The following is a 10637-nucleotide window of genomic DNA, read 5'->3' on the forward strand; positions in this document are numbered from 1 at the left end:
TTGGTAGGAGAACCCAGGGCTTTTGTGAGAAGAAATTCAACATCTAAATAGCAGCCTAAGTTTACTTCAAAATTCATTATGCCCATTTGTTCTGGTGCCAAAATTGTGCTTTTGCACAATTTTTTTTTCTTTAAAAACAACTCCAGGTTGTGGGTGGTGGCACCATAGGGTGGAAAGAGCAAAGAGCAATCAGATGTCTTCCTAGACTTTTTCTTATACCACCAAGCCAGCATGTCTCCTCTCACTGCCCCAGCACCCTCCTACTATCCTCTCAACATCCTTCATATCCTTCCTACTCCTCTTTGAATGACTGCAAACATAAAGGTCTTAAGCAAAGATTAAAGGCAATACAGTGGTTCAAATCCTGACACCCCCCTGCACGTGGGCACTAGGCTGGATTTTGGGGGCAGTTTAAAGAATGAATACTGAAAAGACACATTAAGCATTTCATAACATGGAAGAGACGGCTTCTGCCACAAAGATTGCACTCTAAACAGACAAGAAACAAGCTATTGTTCCTGCAGCTCACCAGTGTCAGGCCATGCTCCCCACCCCCTCCTACTTTCAATCTGCCATGCTTTAATAGTTCATAGCTTCTGCCCAGCTGCAGCTACTTCAAAAAGTGGGTGGTTCTGTGCAAGTTAGAGGCAAAAACATACTGAGATTATTCCAGAAGGGACAGGCTCATAGTCTACTCAGAGATGAAGAATGTTATCAGGCTCTAGTCTGCACCCTTGCAAGTACATAGTGGTTTCTTTTTATTTGTTTTGCATTTTCATGTTGATGTTGCAAAGATGAGTAATCATGTTGCAAAACATCAAAATTAAGGCTGATGATATATCTTTATTTACATTTACTCATTAGGTCATACTATATGGGTTACAGCTTCTGAGTTCATAGACTACTTGTTCTGCCACCTATTAAAATTACTTGCTTATTGATGTTACAAGTTCTCTTTGTAACCCTTTCCAAAATGTCTAGGCTGAAGTTTTCCATGACAAGTGTCTTGATGGGGTTTGTTTGATTTTCAGGAGAAAAGTATAATGGATGGACATTATTTTGTTCCTCTGAACTTTCAGTCCACCTTTCTGGGAAGAACTTTAGTATTCTTGAACTTCATCATGACTCAGATTTTGCACAAATGGCCATTGCGTTAAGGACACATCTCTAATTCTTCCCTGGAAATTCCCATTATGGTTACTCAAATTTAAGCATCTGCACATGCTGAACTACTCAAGGCTAGACCTGGGTAACAGTCATATTACCTGCACGCGTCAACATCTAGAGATACAATATAATCTTCCTAAAGGCTGCGCACATTCCTCCCTGTATCACAGCGTAAGAGACTGGTGAGATAAGTGTCTAAGTTTGTGCTATCCAGTGCCAGAATACTCCTTGCTTATCAAAACAAAGACTTCCAAATTCCTTCAAGATGGACAAAAGGCAATTCTTCTTCCTTAGATGACTTTTTGCAAAATCTCACCAATCTATGCTCTATTATCAGCATCTGCTACATCAGGAAGTGAAATTTAAGTTACCACTTTTCAGACATTTGTAAGAGAGGCTGGAGTTATCAAGGCACATGTTGCTATCTGGCATTTTACACACAACTTCAAAAAATACAAGGTGTTCTGAATGGAAGAAAAATATGTGATGTTCTTAAATGAAACAATACAAGAAGAAATCTATTTGTAATATGCTAAAATATAAAGGGTCATCATGAAGCTCATCGCTGCCTTTATTTCACTGAATACTCCAATATGGTGCAACTTTGTACAAGGATAAAAATGCAACCTAAAATTTAACAGGTATATGTTACATACAAAATGTATTTAGAGCACTCTAGAACTCTAGCAATAGAAAAAATGACAAAATTAGTTTGACAAGGTGCATTGGAGCTTCCTGAAGGTAGCAAACCAAAAAGCCACAGCAAGAGCAATCCTTCCTTCCTCTAATAGTACATTTCCTGTCTGGATGTCTGCTTACTCTGTTAACAAATAAGGTTTCCTTTTAAAGTTTTATTCTACTTTCCTAACTACTTTTCCATTGCCTACCATCTGATACATTCATATATATGTGACATGGGAAAATAAGCAGGTTATTGGTGACAGCCAACATAGCTTCACTAAGGGTAGATCCTGCCTGAGAAACCTGGTGACCTACAACAGGTTTACAACATTGGTGGATAGGGGAAGAGCAACTGACATCTACCTGGACTTGTGCAAAGCATTTGATGTTGTCACCCATGATATCCTTGTCTCTAAATTGGAGAGACATGGATTTAATGGATGGATCATTTGGTGGGTAAGGAATTTGCTGGATGGTTGCACTCAGAGAGTTGTGGTCAATGGCTCAATGTCCAGGTGGAGATCAGTAACGAGTGGTGTTCCTCAGGGGCCAGTATTGGGACCAGTACTACTTAATATATTTGTCAGTGACATGGACCGTGAAATTGAGTGCACCCTCAGCAAGTTTGCTGATGACACCAAGCTGTATGGTGCAGTTGACACATTGGAGGGAAGGAATGACATCCAGAGGGACCTGGACAGGCTTGAGAGGTGGGCATGTGCGAACATCATGAAGTTCAACAAGGCCAAATGCAAGGTCCTGCATCTGGGTCAGGGCAATCCCAAGCATAAATATAGGCTGGGCAGAGTATGGACTAAGAGCAGCCCTGAGAAGGACCTGGGGTGATGGTTGATGAAGAAGGTCAACATGAACCAGCAATGTGTGCTTGCAGCCCAGAAAGACAGCAGTATCCTAGGCTGCATCGAAAGCAGCATGGCCAGCAGGTCAAGGGAAGGGATTGACCCAGTCTCATGAGACCCCATCTGGAGTGCTATGTTCAGTTCTCCATCTACAGAATCTTATTCAGGTGCAGTACAGATTAAGTATGTAAAACTATTGCCTTTTTTTTTAGGGAAGAGAAATAATAATAATGGTAATAATAATAGCATGTACAAACCAAGTGATGCACAATGCAATTGTACACCACCCTCTGACCAATGCCCAGCCCATCTCTGAGCAGCAGAGAGCATCTCTGAGCACTCTAGCCAGCCAAACCATATTTACTGTTCAGCATGACGCCACACAGTATGGGACATCCCTTTGGTCAGTCTGGGCCAGCTGTCCTGGCTGTGTCCCCTCCCAGATCCTGGTGCACCCCCAGCACTGGCAGGGCAGCACAAGGAGCTGAAAAGTCCTTGGCTCTGTGTGAGCACTCCTCTGCAACGTCTAAAACATCAGTGTGATATCAGCATTATTCTCATCCTAAATCCAGAACACAGCATCATACCAGCTACTAGGAGGAAAATTAACTCTATCCTAGCTGAAACCAAGATGAATGGCAAGGAAATAAATAAATAACACCCCCCACCCCCCACCCCCCCCCCCCCAAAAAAAAAAAAGACCCTTCAAAGCACATGGAAAAAACTGTTTTAGTCAATTAGGTTTTCATGCTGCACTAGGTTCTAAGGTTTGCTCTTTACACTAACTTTTACATCATCCATACAGTACTAGCAGACTGGCCTGACATATCCATGGTAGAAAAGAAGCTACAAGAGCTATACTTTTGAAGCTATACTTAGTTCAGACAGGAAGTAGCCAGTTAAAAGCTTGGAAAAGTAGAGAATATCCAATTTTAAAAACAGGGCTTGAAAAGGAAGATCTGCGTGGACCGACTTCCAGCTATAAAGAGAAAAAAAAACTGACTGGCAGATGAAAAAGATATATTAAAATTGTGACAATTAACTGAAAGGAAGTAGCACAAAACCCAAAAGAAACACAGGAAACGTGATCAGCCACACAAAATTAGAGCAGTAAAATTGACATACATCCTGCTTTGTACAAACAGATACAGCTGTGGAAAATTTCATCAGCATGGGCAGTCCAGTTGTGCATCCACAAGCACACTGTGGATCTCCTCTGTATGGAGAATGTCCCATTTGACAACAAACTGCTGGGTATTATCCAAAGACAACATTCTCATGCCAGTTGGGAAACAAAACAGGCCTGATCCTGTATCAGCCCTTTGCTAGAAGTAAAACTCATCTTCATTGTTAACAAAAGCGCTTGCACATTTGAGTCTGAAAATTGGATAATTGCAGGCTTTACTCTCTAACCACTTGCTGTGCTGAACTAAATGGCAGATAATGGTACCGATTCTCATGGATGCTCAGAACTGGGTTTAATTATGTCATAATAACACTTAAACGAAACATGTTCACATATCCAGGAGAAGCTCTGAATGGTTTCTTACTGCTACTCCAACTCTGCAGCCAAAGGGAATTAACAATAGGGATTACCTCCTGCTGACTGGCCCCACTGAAGTTAACCAGGGCTCTGGAAGTGACACAGATCAAAAAAAAAACACCATCATTAGAGAGAAACAACAAGTTCAATAGCCATTTTATTCATAGCCATTGATTTCCAAGAGGCCTAACCCAGATTTTAGTAATCCATAGCAACACACATTACTAAATCTGAAATCAGGACTTCCTTATTCTAAGCCTTTTAAACAGTTTCAGAGTATTTCCCATGAATTTCCAGTAGTAGAAAACAATTTATTTGGAACTTCTGAGACAGAGATTTTGACATATAGCACAGGGGTAACTATTGCTTCCTCGATCTGCTGGAGGTCCCTGTGCAAAATTCTAGAAAGTTCTTCACCAAGAAGGCTACAGGGACATCACCTTCATGCATTTGGTAAACTTACAAATGCACACCTAAAAGCTGAAGCTAAAGGGCAATCTACATACAATCCATTTATTTGGTCAAACAGCATTATTGACAGTATAGAATGTGCTCCTCTGTACTTCTTTGAAATTTCTAAATTAGATGTAAAAAAACCTGCCATCTGGAAGTTTTATTTGGTCTCAAGAAACAACACATAATCACTATTAATATCAAGCAGTCACTGCATCTGTCGTTATCTCCTAGTTCCTGCAGTTTACCTTTCAATTGGACAAATCAGTGCAACTAGAGAAGTCACCATTGCTGCATACTGATGGGATTGACCTAATACAGACCATCAGTTTCACAGGCTCTCTCTACTGATGGCAAAAGTGTTTTTGCTGCCTTAAACTTCTAGCCATATGCATGATGTAAACATTGCTGATCGAGTATAATTAGCTTTTAGTATTTTTGAGAATTTTATTGTTTCTAGTTGTCTTTTTTCTGAAGAACTTCAAGCCAGTTTCACCCATCTGTATAATTTCTTTCACTCTGTCTATTTTGAGACAATAAAAGCAGGAAATATCTCATTACATATATGCTCCATATTTAGTGCAACAGGTTCACAGGCTCTAATGAGGTTAAGCGAAAGAACAGTATTCTCTGTGGGAAGTTAGAAGTTTGCCAAAATCCCTTAAGCTGGTCATGAGAAGATAAATGTTGCATTTCAGCCAAAAAAATTAATCACTTCAGTTTAAATATATGAACCAAACATTTTTCTCACATCAATTCACCGATTAACAGTGTTCCGATTCTTATTTTGAACTGATTCTTACTGGAGTACTGTGTTCAGCTCTGGGGCTCCCAGCACAAGAAGGACATGGATCTAGTAGAACGAGTCCAGAGGAGGGCCATGAGGATGACTGGGGGCTGGAGCACCTCTCCTGTGAAGGCAGGCTGAGGGCGTTAGGGTTGTTCAGCCTGGAGAGGAGAAGGCTCTGGGGAGACCTTACAGCAGCCTTCCAGTGCCTAAAGGGGGCCTACAGGAAAGCTATGAAGGGACTCTTTGTCAGGGATTTGAATGATAGGACAAGGGGGAATGGCTTTAAACTAAAAAAAGTTGATTTAGATTAGATATAAGGATGAAACTCTTTACTGTGAAGGTGGTGAGGCACTGGCACATGTTGCCGAGAGAAGTTGTGAATGCCCCATCCCTAGCAGTGTTTAGGGCCAGGTTGGATGGGGCTTTGGGCAACCTGGTCTGGTGGGAGGTGTTCCTGCCCACAGCAGGGGGGTTGGAATTGGAAGGGACCTTAAAATCATCCAATCCAAACCATTCTATGACTCTTTGATAACCCCACATGAACTACTAGAGCAAATTAGTCAACTGCTTATAACTGTTCTTAAAGACCAGGCTACCATGCCAAACTGTTTCCCAAGATATGCTGTGAACTTCCCATGTAATTGTCATAGTGTAAAAAGGAACCTTGAAAGAGTAAAATATCTTCCACCGGAGTCAAGAAAATTGGGGAATCCTGCTGGTTTTACTGAGCATTCATTAGATCTACCCAAATGATCTGCAATGATTTTAGTGTTTCTTTTTATTTTGGCAAGAACAAAAAAAGGCATTGTGCATGGGAGAAACAACAAAACGTAAGGAGTCTGTTTTTCCGTGGTGAGGATGCTGATTCTCAAACACAGGCATGCACATGTGGCAGCACACCCTCAGCAGGGGCACGCACGTCACTTCTGCTATTGTCAAATTCCTTGGGCACCTCACATTTTAACATCTCTATCCTACTGTCACTTTGGGTGAAGTGACCAATGAAAGAAGGGAATTGATATATAAACCCTTTTTCCTACAGGAAATAAATGAAAATCCCAGCTTTCAAGACTTTCTAGACCCCTCTCCACTAGCTTGGTTTGAGGCCAGCTAGTCCAGACCATGCCCATTCTCAAGGGCACCTCTCAGTTCACTTATTGTTGAAATTTTGGTTCAAAGTTTCCAAAGTTGAAGTCCAGCCTGTTCAGATGTCTGTGTAACTGCAGTGCAAGCAACTCAGATTCAGAACTTGCGGCCTCTAGTTCCCTACCTATGACATAGTATCTGTTCTGTTTATACTGAAAAATATTAAGTATGGAAACCATACACTTCCTAAGTAGTTTCTCATTAATGTATTAAAGCTTGTTTTTACTGCACCAGTATTATCCAGAAACCTCTATATGTCAAATCACATACCAATTCCTCCTGAATCCATTCATGAATTATTCTTGAAGGCCACAGACCTTATTAGTACTCGGGAGATTGTACGAATGTTTAAAGAAACACTATTTTTGTAGCATCTACTCCTATTTTACCATTTTACCCACCATCACTAAGCTCTTGCTCTGTGCAAGACAGAGTACCTGCTGTTTACAGGAGTACTCGTGATAAAAACAGTGTGTCAAGCTTTGTTAGACTTTAGTTAAGAGAACACGAGATTTTTAAAAGCATGCTGCCAGAGCCAAGTTCAGACTGCACCAGCTTAACAGGTGAAGTTTTGCTGTAAATTGCCAGTAACAGAGTAGACTAAAAACAGCAAGGCAGGCTTACATGTTTGCCTTTGATAGCTCTTGTTTACAGAGTATTTCTATTGCTTGCCCCAATGGTGTTTTTTCAGCAGCTGTATCTTTGACACAGTTGTATATAAAATAATAATAAAAAAGTAAACAAAAACTCTGAAGAAATCATAACAGTGTAACACTTAACAGAGTATCTGGACATAAAGCTTTGGGTTGTCTTTGACCTCTTCTATGCCTCTACTACTGCATTTTTCATGTTCAAAATACAGTTTATATTTAAATAGACAACTCAGAAAAAAAAATCCAAATTACATAGCTGGTAAATACCTCCATCTGGAAAGTAAAAAGAGTCCAGTTCTGGGGATGGGGTACAAAATTGGGCACTGGGGGCTTCATAAAACAGTGGGTAAGATATGGAGTGATACAAGCGTTTCATAAGAAAACCATAACACAGTGGAAAGCACTAGCCAAACATCCTCACTAGCAGAAGTGAAATCTCTTCTTCCATGAGATCCAGTACATAGGCTTTGCCTCCACTGCAAACACTGCAGTGAAGTGCTATGAACCTTAGCAGTGCCTGGAAGTGCTCACAGTACACTGCACCTAGCATCACATATTAAGACAATAACCCCACAGAAACAACTGACTAGTAAAGGCTGGACACCAATCAAGTCTGTCATCTGCTCCAAATCCAACGTGGAGCTGCGACAGCACAGAAACACAAGCAACAAGCGCCAGTAGTCAACTTCCGTAAGTATGTGCCTTCGCTTCACAGCTGTTTACCAGCCCAGCCCGCTGCTGTCACGGGAGGCAGCAGCATCCAGCAGCTGCCCCAATCGCCACTCCCACCCACCAGTGCACAGCCCCTGTTCTGCGAAGAGCCACTCGCTCCTTCACCTCCTCAGCCTGCAGCCAGCAAAGTCCTCTTTGGAAGGAAAAGAAAAGAGACAGAAAATGAAAAAGAACAAACATACAAACAAAAAAGATAGGGAAAAAAAAAACAAATAGAAAAGAAAAAAAAAAAAAAGAGAGATGGAAAGAAAGAGGAAAACGAGAAAGATAGAAAAAGTAAACGAGAAATGATAGAAAAAGAGAAAGATAGGAAAAGAAAAAGATGATAAAAAAGATAGAAAAAGAGAAAGAGAAAAAGAAAGAGAGAAAGAAAAAGGTTGAGTGACTGAGTGGATAGATAGGATGGATAGGTAGGATGGATAGATGGATAGATAGACAGACAGACAGATACTCGCGGTACTTGCCGCAACAGCTGCTCTCCGTGCGCCGCCGCCTCCGCCGCGCTCCGACCGCCGCTGCCTTCCCTCGCGGGTCGGATTTATAGCCCGCGCCCCGCCCGCCGGGCGGCGCTGCCCGCCGCCACCGCCGCCGCCGCCTCCCCGCTGGGAGCACGGGGCGGGCCGCCACCCGATCCGCCGCTCCGCCCGGCCCGGCCCGGCGCCCCAGGGCTCCCCCCGCCGCCAGCCGATGCCTGCAGCGGTTACAGCCCGCACGCCTGTTCCGCGCAGGGTCTCTATATGTCAGCTGCCCCCCTGTCGTAACCCCACGTCTGCCCCTTTCCTCGGGGTCATGCAGCCCGGGGGGGGGAGGCTGACGTCTGAACGGCTGAGACCTTCTGCCCTGCTTCACGAAGTGTTCACTGTGCAGGGTGTAAAGTGTTGCACACAGTTTGATGAGGAGAGGGGAGTTTAAACAGGAGATTTTCCCAGTGGCCCAACGAGTAGCATTCCTGGGAAAAGCTGAGAAAAGGACTGTAACTGGGGTGTCCTGGCACAGGTGGTCAAAATCATGCGTATAGTGTAATACTATATAAAAATAAGTCTGTTTACCAAATCCTGAATTGCAAAACTTATGCTTGTGCATTACCATCACCACTAGGAATGAACACTGATCTCAGCAGAAACAAAATAATGCCTTCCTATGTTTCTGATGTTCAGAGGGTACAATGGGAGCAACAAGTGCTGTGTGAGTTTCCCAGAGAACAGCTCTTTGGCAAGAAGCGCAGCTAATCGTTTATTCCAAAAAGGGGCCCTAGCCTGCTGAGTGAAGAATATCTCTATATACACAGTTCTGCGTGTAACTACCCGCAAAGGGACAGGTTAAACTGTGACAGCCTGGGCTGCTTTTTCTGTGACTTTCTGTAAAGCACACTTACTCCGTGTGTGTGATTTTACTTAACAGCCTCACTTTTATGACAGGTTACTCTGCCCCAAACTGATGAAATCCACAGAATGTTATCATACTCCCTCATGTAGTGGCTTGAAGACAAAATCAGAAATTCCTGAAACTGGTAAACTCTCTGTCTTTGTTTTATTGCTACACAATAAGCTTATTAAGTCTAGTCTACAAAAGCTTGCTGCTGTTCAAATGCATATTAGCTTCTCTCCTCCTAACCCAGCTTCTGCACCTGAGTGAAAAGTGCTGACTTTGGAAAAAGGACCCTGGAAAACTGGTTCCTATTTCACCGTGTTGTACAGCTCGAACTATGAAATATTATTGTTTAATAAATCTAATTTCTTATCAGCTTTTCTTACTTTTGATTAGTTAATGTATGCAAGGATGAAAAGTATTTCTAAAACAACAAAAGAGAAGCATTTGTCATTCTAAGACAAACAGAGCTGCTTTGTGCATGCTTTTTTTTTTTTTTTTATAAAAGGTCTAACCTTTTTCATACTCATTTTAAACTACAAGGCCAGGAATCCAATGAAACCATGAAAAATAATTTATAACTGAGCCAAGTTTGAAGTCAGATCTTCAGAATGAAGTCATCTAATCACTGGCTCACTGTGTTTGTTATGGAAGATCTGTCTAGGTCAGTGGCTCTTAAAGTTATGGAACAAGTGCAAATGCTAGAACAAGAAGATGGGCTTGACTAATTTTCCAACGGATTAATCCTTCCTTCATCTGATCATGAAACAAAATCCTAGCTCAGAAGCATTCAGTCCTTCAGAAAACAGATCTGGGTCAGTGTCTGAACTATGTGGTCTGGCCTATCCTCAAGCAGTTTTTCAATCTGCTGTGCTTGGCCGCTTTTTAGGGAAGGGGCCAAAAGCTCCAGAGATTCAAATGGAATGAACCATTCCATGGGCAGTAAATGAAGATTTCTGCAGTAAAAACAAGTACTGAGCTTGCAATGAATGAACTGGCACAAAGTGTTTTATTTTGCTTTGACCTTTGCAGTCTGTTTGTTATTTAGAACACATGTAGTGATGTAGTGTTGGACTCTCAAAAATATTGGCGACAGACAGGCAGAAGCCCCCAGGAGCTGGTAGCTGCTAGCCCAAGTGAGTAGGAAAGCCTGTGAATGTGTGCATCCAGACTGAGCCCTCACTAGCTCAAGCACTATTCCTACCTATTTTGTTAGTTATAAGACTGAGAATAACACAGTGATT

At 42.1% G+C, this 10637-nt stretch overlaps 1 protein-coding gene across 1 annotated transcript in view; it reads right to left on the reverse strand.

Moving 5' to 3' along the window:
• NDRG1 (N-myc downstream regulated 1) overlaps positions 1-8622 on the reverse strand; it is a 42757-nt gene extending 34135 nt beyond the window's left edge. Inside the window, exon 1 of the mRNA XM_040547277.1 lies at positions 8490-8622. The gene's annotated coding sequence lies outside the window, so the exon portion shown is untranslated. The remainder of the gene's footprint in view (positions 1-8489) is intronic.
• Positions 8623-10637: the final 2015 nt, after the last annotated feature.

This window comes from Cygnus olor, chromosome 2 (genome assembly GCF_009769625.2).
Source record: "Cygnus olor isolate bCygOlo1 chromosome 2, bCygOlo1.pri.v2, whole genome shotgun sequence".
Taxonomy (NCBI): Eukaryota; Metazoa; Chordata; class Aves; order Anseriformes; family Anatidae; genus Cygnus; species Cygnus olor.